Genomic DNA, 21,025 nt, shown 5'->3' with positions numbered 1-21,025 from the left:
GAAGAAATGGGTGAAAATAGGTTATGGGTATTATTACCTTGTCATTCATGTACATAAGTCTCTAACTTCAGCACTTGCATACTGAGTGGGATAAAGTCTGAGATTTCTTCAGTAGAATATTATAGATTAGAGCTGTGTCTCTTTTGCCCCTCTTCCCTTGACAAACAACTTTTGGGATATCAGTGAATATTATTAGAATTAGAATGTGAAGGGCAAATTGACTTTTGTTCCTTATCTACAGAGTCTCCAGGAAGGAGACACATGTCTCTGTTTGGATTATTTAAATTTGTTCACAGTTTAGATTGTAAAGGCCACATTCTTAACTAATGAGAATGGGGTAGGGGGGAGATTTCTTTAGGATAAATGTGACTTTTAGGTCTTTTGTCTTTGCCTCAGTCTCTCAGTAATTGAGGTCCATTCCTTGAGAAATAAAAAAAACTTTCTTTTCATACCTTGAGAGATCTCAGAAATTTATTTAAGTGGTGTTCGTCCCACACAAAACCATGACTGAAAAGAGTTGGGTGAACTTAGTGAAACTGATAACCTTTGCCTTGTTTTTTCTTAAAAACCAAATCATTATGAAGCAAGAAAGAAAGCTGATTTCCAATGTGTACCTACAACACTTCAGTATTTAGGGTCTCCCAGAAAACTTTAAAGGCTTAAAAATGCACTAAAACTTTGGGGATGCCATGTATATTCAAAATAACCCATCCTCATATATATATATGTATATATATATATATATATATATATATACATATATATGTATATATATTGTTTTTGGTCTTTCAACAGCGGACTGATTCAGAGCTTCAATTAACACTTCTAACATTACATTTATAGCACAATTACATACATTTTCATTTATTCTTTATTACTTTCCCTTATTTTGACCTTCTGCATATAGCTTTGCAAAATCTCTGGAGGATGAATGTTGCCACCTGGGTCTTTTAAGGCAAACTTTCCCTCCCCCCCAAAACTTTTGTTCTCACATCAGAATTACTTCTTTGGGTCTTCAGAATTTCCCATTCTGGGTCCATTTTCCCTTTAGAAGTAGAGTCTGTGGAAATCTGTCTATTCTTATTACACCATCATTGCCTAGTTACAAATTTGTAGCCTCAACTTTAATTTAGATCGAGGCTAGATTCAAAAATAATTATTATTAATTTAACATAGCTTAGAATTTACCCTCTACATACATTCCAAAAAGTCCTGACATAGATACTTTAAGTATTATTTTCATTTCATAAACTTTCAAAGATGCTATTGACATCCTTAAGATCACATTAGGAGTTACAAGAATAAGGACATAAACCAGGTCTTCAGACTCTAAATCCTATGCTCTTTCTACTATGGTCATATTTCCCTCCTCTCATGAGACAATACCTTCAGATTCTTAATGACTCTAATGTCATCAATCAACCTTTTCTTTTAAAGACTTTTTCCAACCTATTTTTGTCTTATCACAGAAGCATATTATTAGCACTAGTTAACTGTTGATCTGACTCTTAAAAATACTTTCTCATGATTTTCTGTCTAACAAATAGCTAATTATATTTACTGTTAAACTTCAATTGACAGTAGATATTTTTTCACATCAAGTTGAGGAATTCTTTTCATTTTTGACAAATTCAAATATACAATATTCACCTTTAAATTTTAGCAGTACAGTCATGTCCATTTCCCTGGGCACTTTTGGTGTCAAGCATTAAGCTATCATGTTTAAGCGTTTCATTTAGAATCTCTGCATCTCAGACTTGGAAGGAGCCTCAGAGGTCATCTTTCCCAAGCTTTATCTGAACCAAAACCCTCTCCTATAAAATCTCTGAGAAGTGGTTTTTTACCTTCTACTTGAAGATACTAAAATGATCGTCAAATCACTAAGAATTTATACTTGGTGATATCCTCATGAGGAGGAATTTACTACTTCCCAAAGTCAATTTTAAGATCCTCTTCTCTTCTAATTGTTAGAAAGCCTTTCTTGGCAACAAAGCCTAAATCTAATTCTGTGCCACTCCTACATAGTGGTCCTACTTCTACTCTCTATGTAAGAGAACAAGTCTGTTTCCTCTTAAGCATGCTATCCTTCAAATAACTAAAGACAACTACCTTATCTTAACCAGGCTAAATATCTACAGTTTCTTTAGTTAAGTTTTACATGCTTTAGTCTCTTATTTGTTCTTCATCCTGGTCACTTTTCTCTGAATAAACCTCAATTTGTCAATATGCTTACTCAATTAGAGAGACCAGAATTGAACATCATATTCTAAATGTGGTTGGACTCAGGCAGAGGATGAAAACTTATCTAGGTTGATGTCAATGTCCCAAATATCCTGGGATTTAAAAAATAATACTGTAACAGTCTTTATAACTAGATTACTTAGACCTCTACAACTCTCAACTAATTAAAATTATCATAATAAAAAATAGTATTTGCTATAAACTATATAGGTAACAATGATCAACTCTCTTCAAAGAAAAAAGGACTGCTCATCCAGTGAATATAGAGATGATACTAGCATTTCTAACAGATGACCCTAGAAGGTTTCAGATCATGTAAAAAGACATCTCAGTCAATAAGAGTAATTGATCTTTATTCACAAAGGGAAAAGACACATATTTCCCTCACATCTTGCTATGTATGAGTTATATAGCATGACCTCTCTTAAGAGCACCTCCCAGGGGCAGCTAAGTAGCTTAGTGGATAAAGCACTGGCCCTGGAGTCAGGAGGACCTGAGTTCAAATCCAGCCTCAGGCACTTAATAATTACCTAGCTGTTGACCTTGGGCAAGCCACTGAACCCCATTTTCCTTGTAAAAACCTGAAAAAAAGAGCACCTCTACCAGCCTAGAAGTATTCTGTGACTTTGGCTCCCAAAACACAGCAACAATCAGGATTGTGCTCTTTCCATGTTCAGGACATTAGAGAGCAACTGCACTCAATCCCATTCCATTCCAATTGAAACCAGTTAAGGTATTCTGCCTCTGGATAAAACTTTAAATTAAAGGGGCATTTTTATATGAAAGTTATTGGAAGGAAATGTCAGCCAAATAAGATGACTAACAAATTGATCCTGTATCTGTTTCTACCAAAATGCTAAAAATCTCTTCCTTCAACTTTAGAATTCAATTTCAATGTAATATTAAACTATTTAAGATAGCGCTGCATAATTCAAAAGAAAAGTATGGATATACTGTAGCAATGAAATTGTATAATGCTATGGCTTAATGTAATAGAAGTCAGTATCATCTGGATCTTTCTAATCATAATTTCAGCAGCTAAAGCACCAGGGACTCCATCAGTATAGACACTATATTTTCACTCAATTACATTATGCATTAAAAAAGTAGTGGTTTACAGCATCTATTAGACTTGTTATTACCCTTGTGCCATACTCAATTGACCAGAGGAAGGGGGGAAAAACTCTCCTAAGGGAGAAGAAAACGAAAAAGCAAATTCAGTGGAATGCATAATAGGTACTCCCTGAGAGAATGCTTTAAGGTTTCAGTTCATTTCTTCTCAAGATGAGTATTCCTATTCAATGTATGAAAGTAAACAGCATGCCTCATTACCCCTATCTATTGTTCATACCACACACATGTAGGTATAACATTGATTAATGGAAAGGAATTACCACATTTGATGACTTAAAATAAGTAACTCAGGATGCTAGGGTTTGTTGAGCTCCCTGAATGAAAAGAAACACTAATAAAACAAATGTGGGAGAGTAATTATTTAATAGTTTCAACTGCTATACTGAAGGATGAAGAAGTCTCCTTTCCCTTAAATTGCTAGGATAAATGTATGGGCTTGGAAATAGATAACTATTCCAGAGATTACTATTAGAATGCCAAAGAAAAGGAAAGGAGAGTCACAGAAATGGATTTGACTTATATGTAACTTTGACTGAGGATCTTAATCCTCCAAAATAGTATCCATTAGCTTCAGTCATCTTTTGTTTGGAACATGAATTAAGTATTCTATTTTTCTTTTTTTTCCCCTTTTTTAAATTTAAATATATTTCAATTTAAATATATTTCATTTTTCATTCCAAATTCTCTACCTACCTTGCACCTACTGAGAAGGCAAGAAGTACAAAACTTATTACAAATATGAAGTCATGCAAAACAAATTTCTGTATTAACTAGGTTCAGGGGTGGGAAAGATAAGAAAAAAGTAGAAGGAAAAAATGTGCTTCAATCTTTACTCTCCATCTATCAGTTCTCTATTTGGAGATAATAGTTTTCCTCATGATTGCTTTTGAATCGTAGTGCATCATTGTTTTCATAGAGTTATTAAGTTTGTTACATTGTAAAGTACTCCCATGTTTTGCTCACTTCACTTTGCATCAATTTATGACATCCCAGTTTTTGTGAAACCATCCTCTTCATCACATCTTTTTTCTTTAGGTTTTTTTGCAAGGCAAACAGGGTTAAGTGGCTTGCCCAAGGCCACACAGCTAGGTAATTATTAAGTGTCTGAGACCGGATTTGAGCCCAGGTTCTCCTGACTCCAGGGCCAGTGCTGTATCCACTATGCCACCTAGCCACCCCCATTCATCATTTCTTACAACAATCTGTTATATCACATTTGTATACCATTATTTATTTAGTCATTTCCCAATTTATGGGTGTCCCCAAAATTACTAATTCTTTATCACCACAAAAAAATTATTCTAAATATTTTTATGAATATAGGTCTGTGCAATGCTATATGTGTGTATAATATTGCATGCATATTTAAAATAAAATAAGTAAATATATTATTTATATAACATAAAGACATGCCTTAATTTTTTCTTTTAAATTAAAACTAACATTTTATCCAAGAGTTTCTTAATATGAAACTTGTTCTAAAGCTATATTTCTAAGATTTAAAATATCTATTTGAAATTGGTCAAATGATTAAAGCAATATGCCTGTATGTTGATATTCCATAGGTAGAACCAAAAATCTAACTATAAGCACAGAGCAAAGATGCCTTCCTTCCCATCAAAAGGAAAAGCAAATTGAGAAATATTTTTACCCAAAGCACTTAATTTTTTGTTTCTCTTTCATTATCATAAAAATGATATAGAAATAATATTAAGAAAAAAATTAAGCAGCCAACTGAATAAATATTCTCTATCATTTTAAAGTCTGGGATATGTATATTCCACATAATTTAGAACAAGATCATGAAACAACATGATGCCAAAGCCAATAATAAATAAAGGGTAGGTATATACATACTGAGCATCTTCCAAATCACTTAATTTTACTAAAAATCCAAATCCATCATGGACAACAGGGTGATCAAAAAAATACAACTGATAAATATTTTCAGTGATTTTTTCAAGTATATATATATGTATATATATATACATATATATATATATGTATATATATATATATATACTAAATCATTATAGAGAACATTTTCTTTCCCTCTAACTCCATCATGTTACATGACAAGGACATTGTGCCCGAACAGAAGGCTGACTACATGACCCAGCAGAAGGGGATTGTCCAGGGAAGCTTGACCAAATTTTTCATACACTGAGCTTGATTTGCTTCACTGACACTTTAACCTACATCTTAGTTCTGTTTTCTGGAATTAAACTGGGCGAATTTATTCCCTCTTCCAGATCCTTTAACTAATCTTTATTTGGCATAGCCTCCAGAATGATAATCAATCTAATGACTATCCTCAAAGGATCATAGATTTAGAGCTGAAAAGGATCCTGGAGGTTCTTAACTCTGTTAAACTTAAAATTAAGAACCTTAAAGCACAGGGTTAAGATAACATAACAAATAAAAAATGTCATGAAGTTTTAGGCAATGGAGACCATCTAAAAATGATCTCCTCAAGCTGAAGATCAGAAAATTTATAGACAACAAAAAGAGGTGTAGCTTTTTTTGAGTTTAAGTACCTGGAGGGTAGGGTGAATATTTGTGCTTCTAGTCTAAAGGAGGACAGAATTCTTTCCTGGATTAGGAGAGCAGGACAAACTCTTCCTTGCAAATTATAAAAGATACAATTCTTTCCTTGATTAAAGAGGGTAGGACAAGGCTTCCTTCCCAGGTCTAAAAAGGACATTAATTCCACAGGATAGCTAAGAAAAATTGATCTTGTCTAAAGTCAAGCTACGAAGTGAATGAAACTCAGACTTTCTTTAACTCTAAGTCCAGTACTGTATCTATTATGTCAACTAGCCACTGGTCTGATCTATGAATGTCTATCAGAAATGAAGAATGGAATCTGAGTATACAGAAAGTATAGTTCCTGGCCTTGAAAATGAGAACTGGACATTGTTTCCAGGGGAAAATGTAGACAGTTAAAGTTTCACATGGAACACAAAAGAATTCATGTATAAGACTGACTTTGACCCAGAAGAAATTTTGGAGACAAAAGATTTGGTTAAGTATTGCTATGATTAGCAGAAACTAAGGGAAAGAAAGATTAAAGACAGGAAACTACAATTACCTAAATAACCTAAACAACTTAAAACAGTTATGAGAGGATGAACCTTAAGAAAAGGTGTAGGAGTAATATTGTCAACATAAGCCACCAAGAGAGGATGAGCAATAAGGAAAAGCATGGGACCAAGAGAGGCTATGTGGGGAATCAAGCTCCCCAAAAGCAGGCTAAATTCACAGGAAGACAAGTCAACTGAGAAGAGGGAGAGCTTTTAAGGGAGCTGTAGGTGGTAGAGGGTAGCTCAGGGAACAGAGATGAGGTAAGGAGAGAAATGTTTATAGGGGAGCAATAGCTCAAAAAGTTCATTGACCTCATCTCAATAATTTGAACTATGGGAAGACTAAGAATTAGTGAAATTGAATTAATTCACAAACAGCCCTGGGATTTTCAACTGCTCAGGATTTATTATAAAAGTCTAGAAAGTGTACAGATTAAAACCCTTTCTTCTCTTGGAGAAACAGTAAGCACTGTGAGGACAGGCTTGCTGAGGTGAGAGAGAGACAGAGACAGAGAGACAGAGACAGAGTCAGAGACAGAGACAGAGACAGAGACAGAGACAGAGACAGAGACAGAGACAGAGACAGAGAAAGGATAGGCAGGCATAACTGCTGGCTTAGTCTGGCCACATGTCAGAGGGGCCCATAGTTCTCCAATAGACTAGACCAGGAGTATGTGGCCTAAGAAAGAAAGACATAGACATTATTGCAAGGTGAAGGTAGTATAGCGGTTGGTTATTTGAATTCGGTTCTGCCTGTGAGGAATCACAGGGATTTGGGAAAGCAAAGGTGGAAATAAAACAAAAATTTATTAAAAGAAGTTATAACACATAGGATAGGATAGGGAGAGAGAAAGAACAGCCAAGCAGCAAGCAGCATTGACTGGACCACAGGTCAGAGAAGACTGTGGCCCTGAGCTGGATTCCAACCCAGGTTTTTATGTCTTGCCTCTCATCCAGAGGGTACAAGGTGAACTCCTTTTCTCTTACTGGACCAGGAATTAGGTAGAGGGTAAAACCTAAGGAGATAAAGATACAATTTTTATATTAAATAATGAATCAAAGGTACATCAAGAATGGGGATCTCCACCCAATTTGAGCAGTCTTTAAGATTACAAATTGTTTCTGTTACAATCATAATTCTCTATTAGTCAATTTACATCTCCACCCAATTTCTACATTCACAGTTCTCTTCATCTTTCCCCTGTATCACTAGGGTCGAGAAGAGAGAGAGAGAGAGAGAGAGAGAGAGAGAGAGAGAGAGAGAGAGAGAGAGAAAGAGCTTGGCACTTCTTTTCCAGACAACTTAAATGCACCTCTGTATATCTGATTAAATCTAAAGCAATCTTAAGCAATTTTACTTACTATTTTAAAGGAAGTACTCATTGAAAACTCAAGTTTCAAAGACTTCCAGGTACAGGTACTAGATTAAAAACCATAAAGCCATGACAACAATTAAAAAAAGGCATGAAACTAAAGTATTCTAAATACTAATTAGATAAGAAAATATATAATACAAGCTATCAGTTTTAACTTTCAGTGAATAATTCTTATCATCAAAGTCACTTTGAAACCTCACCTTTCCTTGCTCTTGACTCATTAAGATATTTTTCCCTTAGGGGAAAAAAACAACTTTGGGGTGTGTAATGGGTAGTTTGATTGTGTGTAGTTTTTCTGGAAAAGGAAGTAGTCTAACCCATGGTCCCTCTGTGATCTGGGGGCAAATACATTAGCAAAATGAAAAAAGATCCTGAGATATGTGGGTAATAACTCCAAAGGAAATGCTTCCCCAGAAATAAGCACAATCTACTATAAATCAATGCTTTGCCACAAAACCCCATATAACTGGTAGTTTCTACTTTGCCTCCCTTTTTAAAGTATTAATTCTGTGATTTTCAGACCTGGTATTATTTATCCTGGAGAAAATAATTTAGAATTAATTAAATTATGGTCTTCAACTATAAAAAAAAAAGAGATAATTCTATTTGTAGATTATAATCAATCACTTAAACAAGTAGTTATTGTCACCTGTGTACTTAGACATTATACTAGCTGTTGAGGATTCAAAGGCAAAAAATGAAAGTCTCTGCCCTCAAGAAGCATATATTCTTTTTTTTTTTTTAGATTTTCTAAGGCAATGGGGTTAAGTAGCTTGCCCAAGGCCACATGGCTAGGTAATTATTAAGTGTCTGAGGTCAGATTTGAAGTCAGGTCCTCCTGGCTCCAGGGCCGGTGCTCTACCCACTGCACCACCTAGCTGCCCAGCATATATTCTTTTGAGCTAGACAACATGGACATAAATACAAAGTAGTTAAATGAATGAAATTTGAGAAGAGTGGTAAAGAACAGTTAGATGATAGATCAGGAGAAGCAGTTCATAAAAATGGAGCCTAAGCTGAGTCTTGGAGAAAGTGAGGAAGTCTGAAAAAAGAAGAGTGAACATGAGGTAGGAGGAGTGGAGATTCTAGGCCAGTGGAAACAGAAGGTAGAATGCCACATGTAAGGAAACAGTTTGACCAAGTGTGAGTGTTGCCAGGTGATTGGTATCGCCAAATTTAATATTGAGAGTTTTGAATGGTGAAAGAATTCACTTAAATCCCTGGGATTTAAAACTGTGTGCGGTCTATGAAAGGGAATAATGGGAATTGGAGCCAGGCTTTGGAGCTCCTTGAATTCTAGGCTAAGGAGTCTGGTTTTTATTCTAGATGCCATAGGGAGCCAAATACGTACAAATTCTTTGTCATGAATCTACTTGTCCTTACAACATATAAAAGTCCCTTTTAGCAATAAAATGTTATTCTATGACTTCGCAAAAAAAAAAAAAAAACTGTTCAGGAGTTATTATAGGAGCCTGCAAAGTATACAGATTAAAATTTTTTCTCTTCCTAGAAAAGCAACAAGTATTTTGAGGACAGGAGTGAATAACAAAAGAATAGGCAAGATTTGTTTGGGAGACAGAGAGACAATGAGAAAGACAGCCAGGGCGTGCCAGCTGAGCAGAGACTTTAGTCTGTATGCCAGCAGGGGAGTTTAGGCTAGGTTTTTATAGTCTTGCCCGTTCTCTGGATACTGAAGGGTCTGGAGACTGAGAGCAAAGGGGAAATCCCTTCTCCTCTTAAATGACTGAAACCAGGTAAAAAAGTTAGAATTTGGGGACTGGGAATGAGGAAACACTCCAAATTTTACATTTACCAATGGAAAAATAGGAGTTAATTTACATCACAGGAATGGATAACATTTTTACAAAGTTAAATAGTATAAAGGATTACAAAATCTATTTCTAATTTCATATCCCCTATATTCATAACTCCCTGCATCCTTCTTTCATAATTCCCTGCATCAAGAGGAGAGAGGTAATATATGAGTCTAGAAAGACAAGATATGGCTAAGCCATAAGGGGCTATAAAAGTCAAATAAATTATATTTGATTCTAGATTTGAGAGAGTCAATGAAGTTTACTGAGCATAGAAGGAGCATTTTCATCTTAATTAAGGAAAATTACTTTGATAACTATATCAGTAGTCCCTACTATTGGATAGACAGGCAGGTGGTACAATGGATAGGGAACCAGGACTGGAGTCTGAAAGACCTGAGTTGAAATTTGGCCTCAGACACTTACTAGCTATATGATCTTGGACAAGTCACTTAACCCTGTTTATCTTAGTTTCCTCATTTGTAAAATGAACTGGAGTAGGAAATGAAAACCTCTTTAATGTCTTTACTAAAAATATTACAAATGAGGTTACAAAAAAGTCATTCATGGGGCAGCTAGGTGGCACAGTAGATAGAGCACCAGCCCTGGAGTCAGGAATGCCTGAGTTCAAATCTGGCCTCAGACACTTAATAATTGTGTAGCTATTTGACCTTAAGTAAGTCACTTAACCCCATTGCCTTGCCAAAATAAAAAGTTCATTCATGACTATAATGACCTAAGCAATATCAGTATACCAGACACTATGTTCAGTCCTCAAAATGTAAAGAAAGGCCAAAACAGTTCCTGTCTCAAGAAGTTAACAATCAAATGGAGGACAATGTATAAAAAACTATGTTCATACCATGTATAAATAGCTATGGATTAAGAGAGAAAGTGAGGAAAATTATTTAAGAGACCATTGTGGGGTGACTAGGTGGCACAGTGGAGAGAGTACAAGCCTTGGAGTCAGGAGGACCTGAGTTCAAATTCGGACTCAGACACTTAATAATTACCTAGCTGTGTGGACTTGGGCAAGCCACTTAACCCCATTGCCTTGTAAAAAAAAAAAAAAAACTAAAAATAAAAAAAAAGACCATTGTGATAGAACAGGTAAAATGTGGAAAAGATTCTCAGAGTATTTTACAAATATTATTGCATCCTATTCTCACAATCCTGAGAGGTAAATTCTAGTATTATTTATATTTACTCTCTTTTTCATATTAATTATGAGATTAAGTCTGAGTTTGAACTCAGGTCTTCCTAACTCCAGATCCAGAACTGTATCTGCTGCGCCATCTACTTACTTTTACATTTACCTTCAATAGGAACAGAATGAAAACAATGAATTGGTCATAGAAATAAGGAGGGGAAGAAAAGGAGACAAGATTGCCTTTGCCTAAATTGAACTATGTTTTTAGTGGCCTGAAGCTCTGTTTGTACACCTTTTATCCAACCACATACCTTCATTGGTTGTATATGGTTTGAGTAATGGAATTCAGTAATCACTGGATGATTAAAATTGAGAATCATTCAAAGGATAGTGAAGAAATGCATAATATTCATGAGTAAGCTATAACATATAACCAGCCAGAACCTACACAAGAGAAGTAACATGCCATGGATAAATGAATAAGCATTTAATACATGCAAAGCACTATCCAAGTGCTATGAATATCACCAGAAAAATATATGATAGTCCTATTTTCAAGGATCTCACATGATAATAGGGAAGACAGTATATAAGAAAGGTTTCAGCCTCCTCAAGTTGGGTTGAAAAGTTCCATGGTCTTCAGGATACAGCAACAAAGCAAGTAATAATGTCTTTCCTTTAATGGAATTTCTGAGGTCAAAAAAATTAGTTTCTACTCTTGAACTATTGGACAATATCAAGGACTTTGTAAGCAAGACTTTTCTTTCTAAGTAGCTAGCTGTACCCAGAGCACCAGCAGGAGAAGGTGCCAGACTGTCTCCATAAAACTCTTTCAAGAATGATGACTGAGGGGCGGCTAGGTGGCATAGTGGATAGAGCACCGGCCTTGGAGTCAGGAGTACCTGGGTTCAAATCCGACCTCAGACATTTAATAATTGCCTAGCCATGTGGCCTTGGGCAAGACACTTAACCCCATTGCCTTGCAAAATCTAAAAAAAAAAAGAATGATGACTGAGAATACTTTGCTGAAAATATGACTCTTCCTAAAAGTTCAAGGTCCTGAATTGTCTTCATCAGGATTTAGAGATGGTAACAAAATGATGGGAGTGGTTTGATTTGCCTGGAGCACTCTGCCCTCTCTCCATCAAGGAGCTTGCTCCTTCTGCTTCTCTGACTTGTGTTCTTTTGATGGAAGTAGGTTGGAAGGTGGTCAGAATAGCTCACCCCTTATCCACAGGACTTGCCCTCCTCAAATGATGACTGTGAGGGTTGAAAAGAAAACAGAACTGGAGATCTAGAAAAAGTTGCCATTCTCAGGGCTCCTGTGCCTATCTGTCTGTTGATGGTGAGGTCTGAGATTTATGACCAGAAATGAAGCAATCTGAAGATTGATCTTGGGAAATTGTTCCTAACCACTAAAGCAAGGAATGGCTTGCTAGAGAAGTAATAAATTCCCTTAGTTTGATGTCTTATTCAAGTAAAGGTCAGATGACTAATCATCAGGTATATTATAATGAAGATTCCTTCTTGAATGTATTGGACTAGAAGATCACTGAGGTCAAAGCAACAAGCATTAAGTCTGAATATATACTAGGCAATTTACTAAATGCTGAAATACAAAGGAAGATCAAAAAAGAGTCCCTGAACTCAAAGATGTTAAACTCTAATCAGAGGGACATGTGGAAAAAACTATGTACAAATAAGACATGTAAATAAATTGAACAAAATAAATAAATTGGACATGATCTCAGAGGCAAAGCACTAACATTACGGGAGACTACCTTCCTGCAGAAGATGGGATTTTAGTTAAGACTAAAAGGAGGCTAGGAGATAAAGAAAAGAAAGGTAAGATTTCTAGGCATGGGAAACAACCAGTAGAAATGCCTGGCACCATGAAATGGAAAGTCTTGTGAACAGAACAGAAATAAAATGAGTTTCATTGGATCATAGTTTGTTGAGAGTAAAGCTTCAGAAAATTGGAAGTAGGAAAGGGTCTCATTTTAAAGGATTTTAAAAGAAAAGCAAAGAATTTTTATATTGGGTGCTGAGGCAAGAAAACCACTGAAATTTATATAGGAGGATGACATGGTCAGTCCTACATTTGAGGAAGATCAGTTTGATAGCTGAATGAAAAACAAAATGAAGCAGAGAGAGACTTGAGTCATAAAGACCAACCAGAAGTTATCTCAATAGTCCATGTTTGAAGTGATATCTGGTTTGACCTCCCTGGACCATGGAAGTGGTAGTTTCAGAGGAGACAGGAGGCTTATATAAGTAATGTTATAAAGGTAAAATTGACAAGAGTGGACAACTAATTGGATATAGAGGAAGAGTGAATGAAGATTCAAGGATGACAGCTAGATTAAGTTGAGATGATTTAAGGAATCTACTCAACAATAGAAAAGTTAGAAAAAGGGGTAGGCTTTAAGAAAAGATAATGAGCTCAGTTTGGGATGTGTTGAGTTTAAGATGTTTGTTGGATGTCAAGGTTAAGGACATATGTGCCTGAAGGTCAGGAAAGGTTAAGGCTACATAAAAAGATAGCAAAATCATTTGGCTAGAATTGGTAATCAAATGCAAGAGAGCTGAAGAAATCACCAAGTGAAATACAGAGGGAAAAAAGGAAAGTCAATATAGCCTAAGAGAACACACATGGTTAACAAGACTGACCTGGTGGAAGATTCCAACAAAGGAGACTGAGAAAGAATAGTCAGAAAAGTAGAAACCCAGAAAGAGTAGTATCATTTAAAAAAAACTAGGAAAAAAAGATTATCAAGGAGTACAGAGAGAACTACATCATAAAAGTTTGCAAAAGGAAATTCTTTCAAACTCTCAAATTCTATCGTTCTATGAAAAGCAAGTAAGCTTGCTGTGGGCAAAAAAAATATGTGCACTTCTTCAATAGCATTATAATACAAAGAGAATTAGAAAAAGGTTCCTAGGATATTGATGACTCTGTGTTAAGATTTATAGTGGAAAGTGAATGAATCAAGTACAATGATGATTTGTAACCTACACTTTTGGAGGGAACATCTACATCAATGCAACCACGGATATATCAAATTATCAAAATAAAAAAGTAGGCACATACTGCCAATATATTTTCTTTTTAAGTAAAAATATTTAATCAATGATTTTATATGTGTTACCTGAAAAAAAAAGCCTGAATTCTGTAATGGATACATTTCATGAATCAAAGTCAGAGTTAGGTAGTTTTGTTTTTTTCTTGATTCTGTGGTCATAGGGTTTATTTGACATCTCAGGATTTGGAAAGCTTGAATGACTGAATGTTTCATCACAATCTTCAACTTCTACTTTTACTTCAGCATCTTAACTCTGATAGGAAAAAAAAGAACATACTTTGAGTCCATGAAAATGCATGGACAGTATTTCTCTTTAGGGAAAGTCTCATGAATACATATCATGGACTTAATTAATGTTTGTTCATTGATTAATTGATTAATTGATGTAAGAAAGTAGACTATGTTGGTAGTCAAATAAGTCACTAACTGTCACTTTGCAGAACATACAATAATAAAGAAGATAACTCTCTTGTCACATGTCTGACAAGGATAAGTTGTTTTTCCAACCCTGCATGAGTAGAGAAACTACAGTACCTCAGGGCAGTCTGTTCACACAGATGCTCCAGATGCTGTCACTTCTGCTACTAACAAAGCAGCTGATCCAACTTGTTCACTACTCTGTTTGGCCTGGTGGGGTTTGAGTGATTCATCATAGGACACATACTGGATCTTTATAGGCTCAAATGAGAAGAACCAAATTTGGATTTTACAATATGGTAATTGGTTTGTCTATGTAAGGTCACTGACTAATAAAGTAACAGCTGTTTTATGGTGCCATGGCTTCAATGATGAAATCCTATTACCTTTCAATATTTTGGGATGCTGGATAAATTTGACATATGCCTAGAAATTTCAAATGCTTGGAAGAGGCTTTTCAATTTTCATAAATCCTTTGTTCATTTAAAATTACAGAAAAATGTTCAAAGCATTGTTCACTTAAAAAATAGTCCCTGTTCTCAAATAGCTTAAATGTTAATGGGAATAACAATATAAAAATGCTAACACACAGGATTTGCAGCTAGATGCTCAGTAGATAAAGTGTATGTGTCCTGGAGTCAGGAAGACTCATCTTGCTGAGTTCAAAACTGACCTCAGACATTAGCTGTGTGACCCTGGGTGAGTCACTTAACCTTGTATGTCCCAGTTTCCTCATTTGCAAAATGAACAGAAAAAGGAAATGGCAAACCATTCCAGTGGCTCTGCCAATTCCAAATGGGGTCACAAAGAATCAGACCAGATGGAAAATGACTGAAAAAGAGAAACCTTTTTGCTCATGTACAAATTTATCATTTGTTAAGACTTAGGTATTTTAATATCAATAATCTGGAATCAAAGAGGCAGATTGGCATGGTGAGTTGGTAACCTTAGAGTCAGGAAAAACTGGGTATACATTCTACCTCTGACACACACACTAAGGATGTGACCCCCTCAATACTCTACACAAATCAATGTAATACAAATGACTTACATTTCCGTACTGGCTTGTGGTGCAGGGAGTTTCCACAACTGAATTTTCTTATATCAGTAAAACATAGAATCTCCTCCTACAAAAGAATGATTGCGTTTGTATCTGCTCTCCTCAATCTACATTGGTTCATACAAGTTTTTCTGTGCATATCTAAGTCTTTCATATAGTCATTCTTTCAGTGTCAGACTATACATTTTGTGAATTTATCCCTGTTTGGGGACAAATATTTTTATAGTTTTCATTATCATAAATACTGATTCTGTGAATATTTTAATACATGTGATAATTTTCTGTCACTTATCTGCTTTGTGTATGAATCCAATTTGGGGATCACTCTAGAGCAAAGGTAAAAACTATTTAGTAACTTTTTTCAAATAATTCTAAATTGTTTTTGCAGAATGTTTGGACCCATTCATAGTTCCATGAGCTGAAAATTAGTGAATGTCACTTATAGACTCTTCAACATGGATCTGGTAAGACTCATGTCTCTGGGACTCAGTTTCCTTATCTGGAAAATGAAGGGACTTTTGAATCCTTTTTTTCAAATTACCATTTCTAGGTCTAATTCCTCTCCATTGTTTTTATCCTTACTCCCATTCATGATCTTTATGAGCTGGCATCATGTACTATTCCTTACATGAAACATTCAATCTATAATGTTAGTTCCTTTGTTTTGGAAATGTTTTTCACTTAGCTAGAATATTCTCTCTCCTCATTTCTTAAACTCCATGGCTTATTTCATGAATCATCGTAACTACTATTGTAGGAGGTCTTTTTTGATTCCTTCACCTATCAGTATTTTCCCTCTGAAATGACCTTCAGTCAGTTTGTATGTATCCTGTATATTTTGTTATTCAGTCATTTTCAGTCATATATGACTCCTCATGAACCCATTTAGGATTTTCTTGTCACTTGAGAAGTAGTTTAGCATTTCGTTCTCCGGCTCATATGACAGATGAAAAAATTGCATCAAATAGGGCTTAGTGATTTGCCCTGGGTCACAGTGCTTAGCAAGGGTCTGAGGACAAATTTGAACTCAGGACAATGAGTCTACCTGACCCCAGATTTGGCAGTCTATCCACTGAGTCACCTAGTTGTCTATCAAAAAGATAGTTTTATTTAATTCTTTTCTTAACAGGATACCATGAAAACTTTTAACACAATACAAAACCAAAAAAAGTGCAGAAATCTAATATAATAGAGCAGTTTTATTACCTTGTTCAATTTAATATAGACTTCTTAAAAACAAGTTAAATATAATAGACACTCAGTTTCTTATACAGCCTCTTCCATGTTCTTTATATATCAAAATATTCATATTTATTTGCAATTATTAAATTGCAAAAAAAGACAGGGTTGTAGATAACTAACTAAAATAGAATGGGATTGGAGAAATAAGTGTATTTTTGAGCATCACAGAAGGAGTTAGTAGACAGAAATTGAAGATGTCAGAAAGAGATTGAATCATTGCTAAAGTAAGGTCTTGGAGGAAGAGGAAGCCAAAGAAATTAAAGATGCAAGTAAAGGATTAAATGCCTTAGGGAGGATGAGAGATAACTGTTTCCATGAACAGGGGGGAGAATTAGCAAGTATATGATGATGCTGAGAAATTTTGAAGAGTAAAGGAAGAAAGCTGAAGTGGTTCATGTCCCAGGGGGCTTCAATCTTATCAATGAAATTGAAAGTAGACGATTAATTTATATGGCTTAAATAGGTGCCGTTACTAGCCAATGAGCTGGGTTCTGAAGTGATTAGGATGAACAGATCAAGCTGTATCTCATTTGTCAAACTGCATGGTGCTCTCATTCATTCCAAACCTTTAACGTTTACAAAGGTGAAACTTTTTAAATATCAATATTCTCACAGTGCCATTATATAAGCAACAGTCATGAAACACTATGATCTCACAAGAATTAGAATTATAAATGACCTAAAAAACATTCAATCAAGAATTTATTAAATATGATATCCCAGGCATCAAGGATCCAAAGACAACAAAATTCAATTATTCCTGTAGCCAATGAGCTTCCGTTCTCTTGATGAAACAAGTAGATAAATAACAAAATTCTGATGAACTATATAAAGAATAAAGAAGAAGTTGACCATTAAGGGGTTGATTAGTAAACGAGTTATTAGAAGAAAAAGAGAGAAATAAGATTCATTGAAGCATTTTTAATGCCAGAGAAAAACAAAAAATAAAAGGAAAGAAAATTTATGAATGCAACATATACATTAGATTTATTATATACATAAAAGAAAAACAAACTATATGAGATTTCCATTTTCTTTTTCTGTTCTTTATATATGGAAATGTCCATTTTGTTTGGTGTTCTTTACACCTTACTTTAAATTCAAAATAAAATAATAAAATTTAAAATATGGCATATATATAAATATGAATATGAAATAAATGCAAAGTAATTGAATACAAACTTGTTAGTAAAGGTACTAACAGATACAAGGATCAATAAAGACATCACATAGAAAGTGATACTCGATCTGTGATTTACAGAAAGTGAGGGAATATGAAGAGCAGATGTAAAAAAAATTGCCAAAGATAACTTTCATAGGAAAAGTGGGAAGAAGGGGGAAATATTTCATTAAAGGATTGTATTATCAGATTTGGAGGTAGAATGGTCATGTGTCAAGAGTATAGGATAACAGATGGAAAATCAAATATTTCCCTAGTGCCCATTAAAAAAATTAAAAGAAGTAGAAGAAGGCTGTTACTGGTTTGGATAAATCCCTTATGGATGATTTGTGGAAAGATATTGTTATTGTTTGTCCTTTGTTCTGAAAGAAAATCATGATATCGAAGGTGTGATGCAATGACTTGCAACTGAATTGGATTTAAGTGAGGAAGGGCTGGGCTAAGTCACCAGCCTGACTCTCTCCTCTGGAGTCATCTGTGTCCAGTTGCAAGATACAAATTAGGATGATGAGAGAGTCTCCAATGTAATGGAAGATTTTGACGTTTTTAAGTTAAGGTCTTTCTCAGATCTCAGCTTGATGGAAGCAACACCCATTCAATGATTAGGGGAGACAAGCAATGATATGGGATGGGGGAAGGATGATTTGCCATCTATATGAGTAGAAGACAGACTCACAAAAATGCAAAACTGGAACCTATCAAGGTAATTCCCAATTAAAATTCATTCCTCCATTCACTCTGCATGTCAAACCAAAGCACATCTTCTATATAGCCTTTTCAACTAACAGATTTGATTTAGAAGCAGCCCATTTGCTAGGGATTTTTCCAATTTTTTAAAAAGAAATTGCTCTGCAAACAAACAGTATTTTCATTTTGTGTTCTATTTGCAGTATTGGGGGCATAAATCAAGTAAGAAAACACTTTGTTTGTTATTTATTGCTTTTTATTTCCAATGGTCTACTTTTCTGAACTGAGTAGATGGGGAAAGAGTGCTTAGCTTTCAATTGTCCAAATAAATATGTGTGCACACCCTGATGAGTTCTAGTCCTATGATGGCAGGATCATACTGCATTTATTGTCTCCTACTGCTCTAACAGACAGACATCCACCCTAAGGTCAAAAACATGAGCCTGGAATGCTAATGTCCCTACCAAGTTCCCCCTCAAATCTTTCCCATCACCGTTATTTTAATAAACTCTTATCTTTTGTTCAACCTGGAGAAACATTTACAAAAATAAATTAACAGTGCAGAGTGACTTTGGAGAGAGTGAACCTCTTACCATAAGCATCAAGGAGGACCACAGGTAGATGGATAATGAGATTTATATATTTGCTTCTGACAGGCTTGAAATGAAAACTCTGAACAGAGACATCAGCCCCAAATGGTTTTTCCAGTCTAATACACCAGACAGTTTTCTGCTAAAGTTTCTTTAAGACTGTTTAACAGAGTATAAGCCTGGAATGGTTTGACAGCAAAGACCTTATATGACCTTATCATTTTAATGTGCATTTTTGTTGTCATTTTACTAAATTAATCTTTTTTTTTTCAGATCCTGACTCTAGGAGCTTATGCTGCCCTAGGGGTAATTTGAAGGGAAGGCATCATAGGTAAGCATCTGAAAAGTAAAAACCTTCTGTTGTGGAGATTTTTTTGTTTATTTTTATCAAGAAAAAGCATCAACATTTGGGGAAGAAAGAAAAATATTAGTCAAGAACTGATACCTTCAAGAAAATTAAGGATAATTTTTTTTCATTTTAAAATCTTTTCTCTTTTCCACCGGCCAGCGACAGGTCATCCCAACTAAAGGAAGACGTGGAAACTCCACGGGCATGTGAGCCACGGCCACGGGCCCAAATGCAAGCACCAGAATCATCCCAGAGGCCGCTGCAATGAGGGAGGGCTGCACCATCACCGAATCAATTTCAACAAATATCATCCAGGTAACTTCAGGAAAGTTGGTGTGAGGCACTACCACCTGAAGAAGGAGAAGAAGAAGAAGAAGAAGAAGAAGAAGAAGAAGAAGAAGAAGAAGAAGAAGAAGAAGAAGAAGAAGAAGAAGAAGAAGAAGAAGAAGAAGAAGAAGAAGAACCAAAGTTACTGCCCAACTGGTAACCTTGATAAGCTGTGGACACTGGTTAGTGAGCAGACCAGGATGAATGCAGCCACAACCAAGGAGGGGCTTGCCCCTATCTTTGATGCTGTGCGTTGGGGTACTACAAAGTCCCAGGAAAAGAGAAACTCCCCAAGCAGCCAGTCATCATGAAGGCAAAGTTCTTCAGCAGAAGAGCAGAGGAAAAAATTAAAGGGGTTGGTGGAGCCTGTGTCTTAGTGGCATAAAAATCCAATGTTGCCAAATAAAACAAATGTCTTTATTAAAAAAAAAAAATTTAAAAGAAAGATAAGGATATAGAGATAAAGAGGAAGGACAGCCAGGCACTGCTTAGGGTGCTAGAGCAGTAGGAGACAATAAATACATTATGATCCTGCCATCATAGGACTAGAACTCATCAGCGTGTGCACACACATTTATTTGGACAATTGAAACCTAAGCACTCTTTCCCCATCTACTCAGTTCAGAAAAGTAGACCATTGGAAATAAAAAGGAATAAGCAAAAAAGCAAAAAGGAATAAGACACTGCCTGGTAAAGGCAAGAGCAGGAGATGGAGTAGCAAGTTTGGAAAGCCGAATATAGCTGAATTTCATTGGAAGGTAGGATATCTAAAAGAGAAGCAAGAGAAAAAATACTGGAAATAATAGATTTGAGAGGGTTTTAAATGCCAGGCTGAAGAGTTTTTATTTAATTCACATCAAAAGGAACCACGGTAGATTTTTGAACATGGTACTACCAATGTTAGATCTTTGTCTTAGGAAGATTATTTTGGAAACTGTGAAGGATGAATTGAAGATGGAAGGAACTGGAAAAAAAGGAAAACAATTAGGAGTCTACTATAATAGATCAGGCGAAAGATAACAAAGTCATTAAATGGAATTGTGGCTACATAAGTAAAGAGAAACCTATGATGAAGCCAAGGAGATGTATCTCTGACTTACATACTAGCTGTGTTACCAGGAATAAGGCATTTCTTTTTGTTTGTTTTGGGTTTTTTTTAGGTTTTTGCAAGGCAAATGACTTGCCCAAGGCCACACAGCTAGGTAATTATTAAGTGTCTGAGACCGGATTTGAACCCAGGTACTCCTGACTCCAAGGCCGATGCTTTATCCACTAAGCCACCTACAAGGCAT

At 35.4% G+C, this 21,025-nt stretch overlaps 1 pseudogene; it reads left to right on the top strand.

Moving 5' to 3' along the window:
• The first annotated feature begins 8,896 nt into the window (after positions 1 to 8,896).
• LOC141489448 (large ribosomal subunit protein uL15 pseudogene) lies at positions 8,897 to 20,293 on the top strand (annotated as a pseudogene).
• Positions 20,294 to 21,025: the final 732 nt, after the last annotated feature.

The sequence above is a fragment of the Macrotis lagotis genome, chromosome 5 (genome assembly GCF_037893015.1).
Source record: "Macrotis lagotis isolate mMagLag1 chromosome 5, bilby.v1.9.chrom.fasta, whole genome shotgun sequence".
NCBI lineage: Eukaryota > Metazoa > Chordata > Mammalia > Peramelemorphia > Peramelidae > Macrotis > Macrotis lagotis.
Note: the sequence above shows the minus strand (reverse complement) of the source record. Positions and strands in the feature narration are given on the sequence as shown.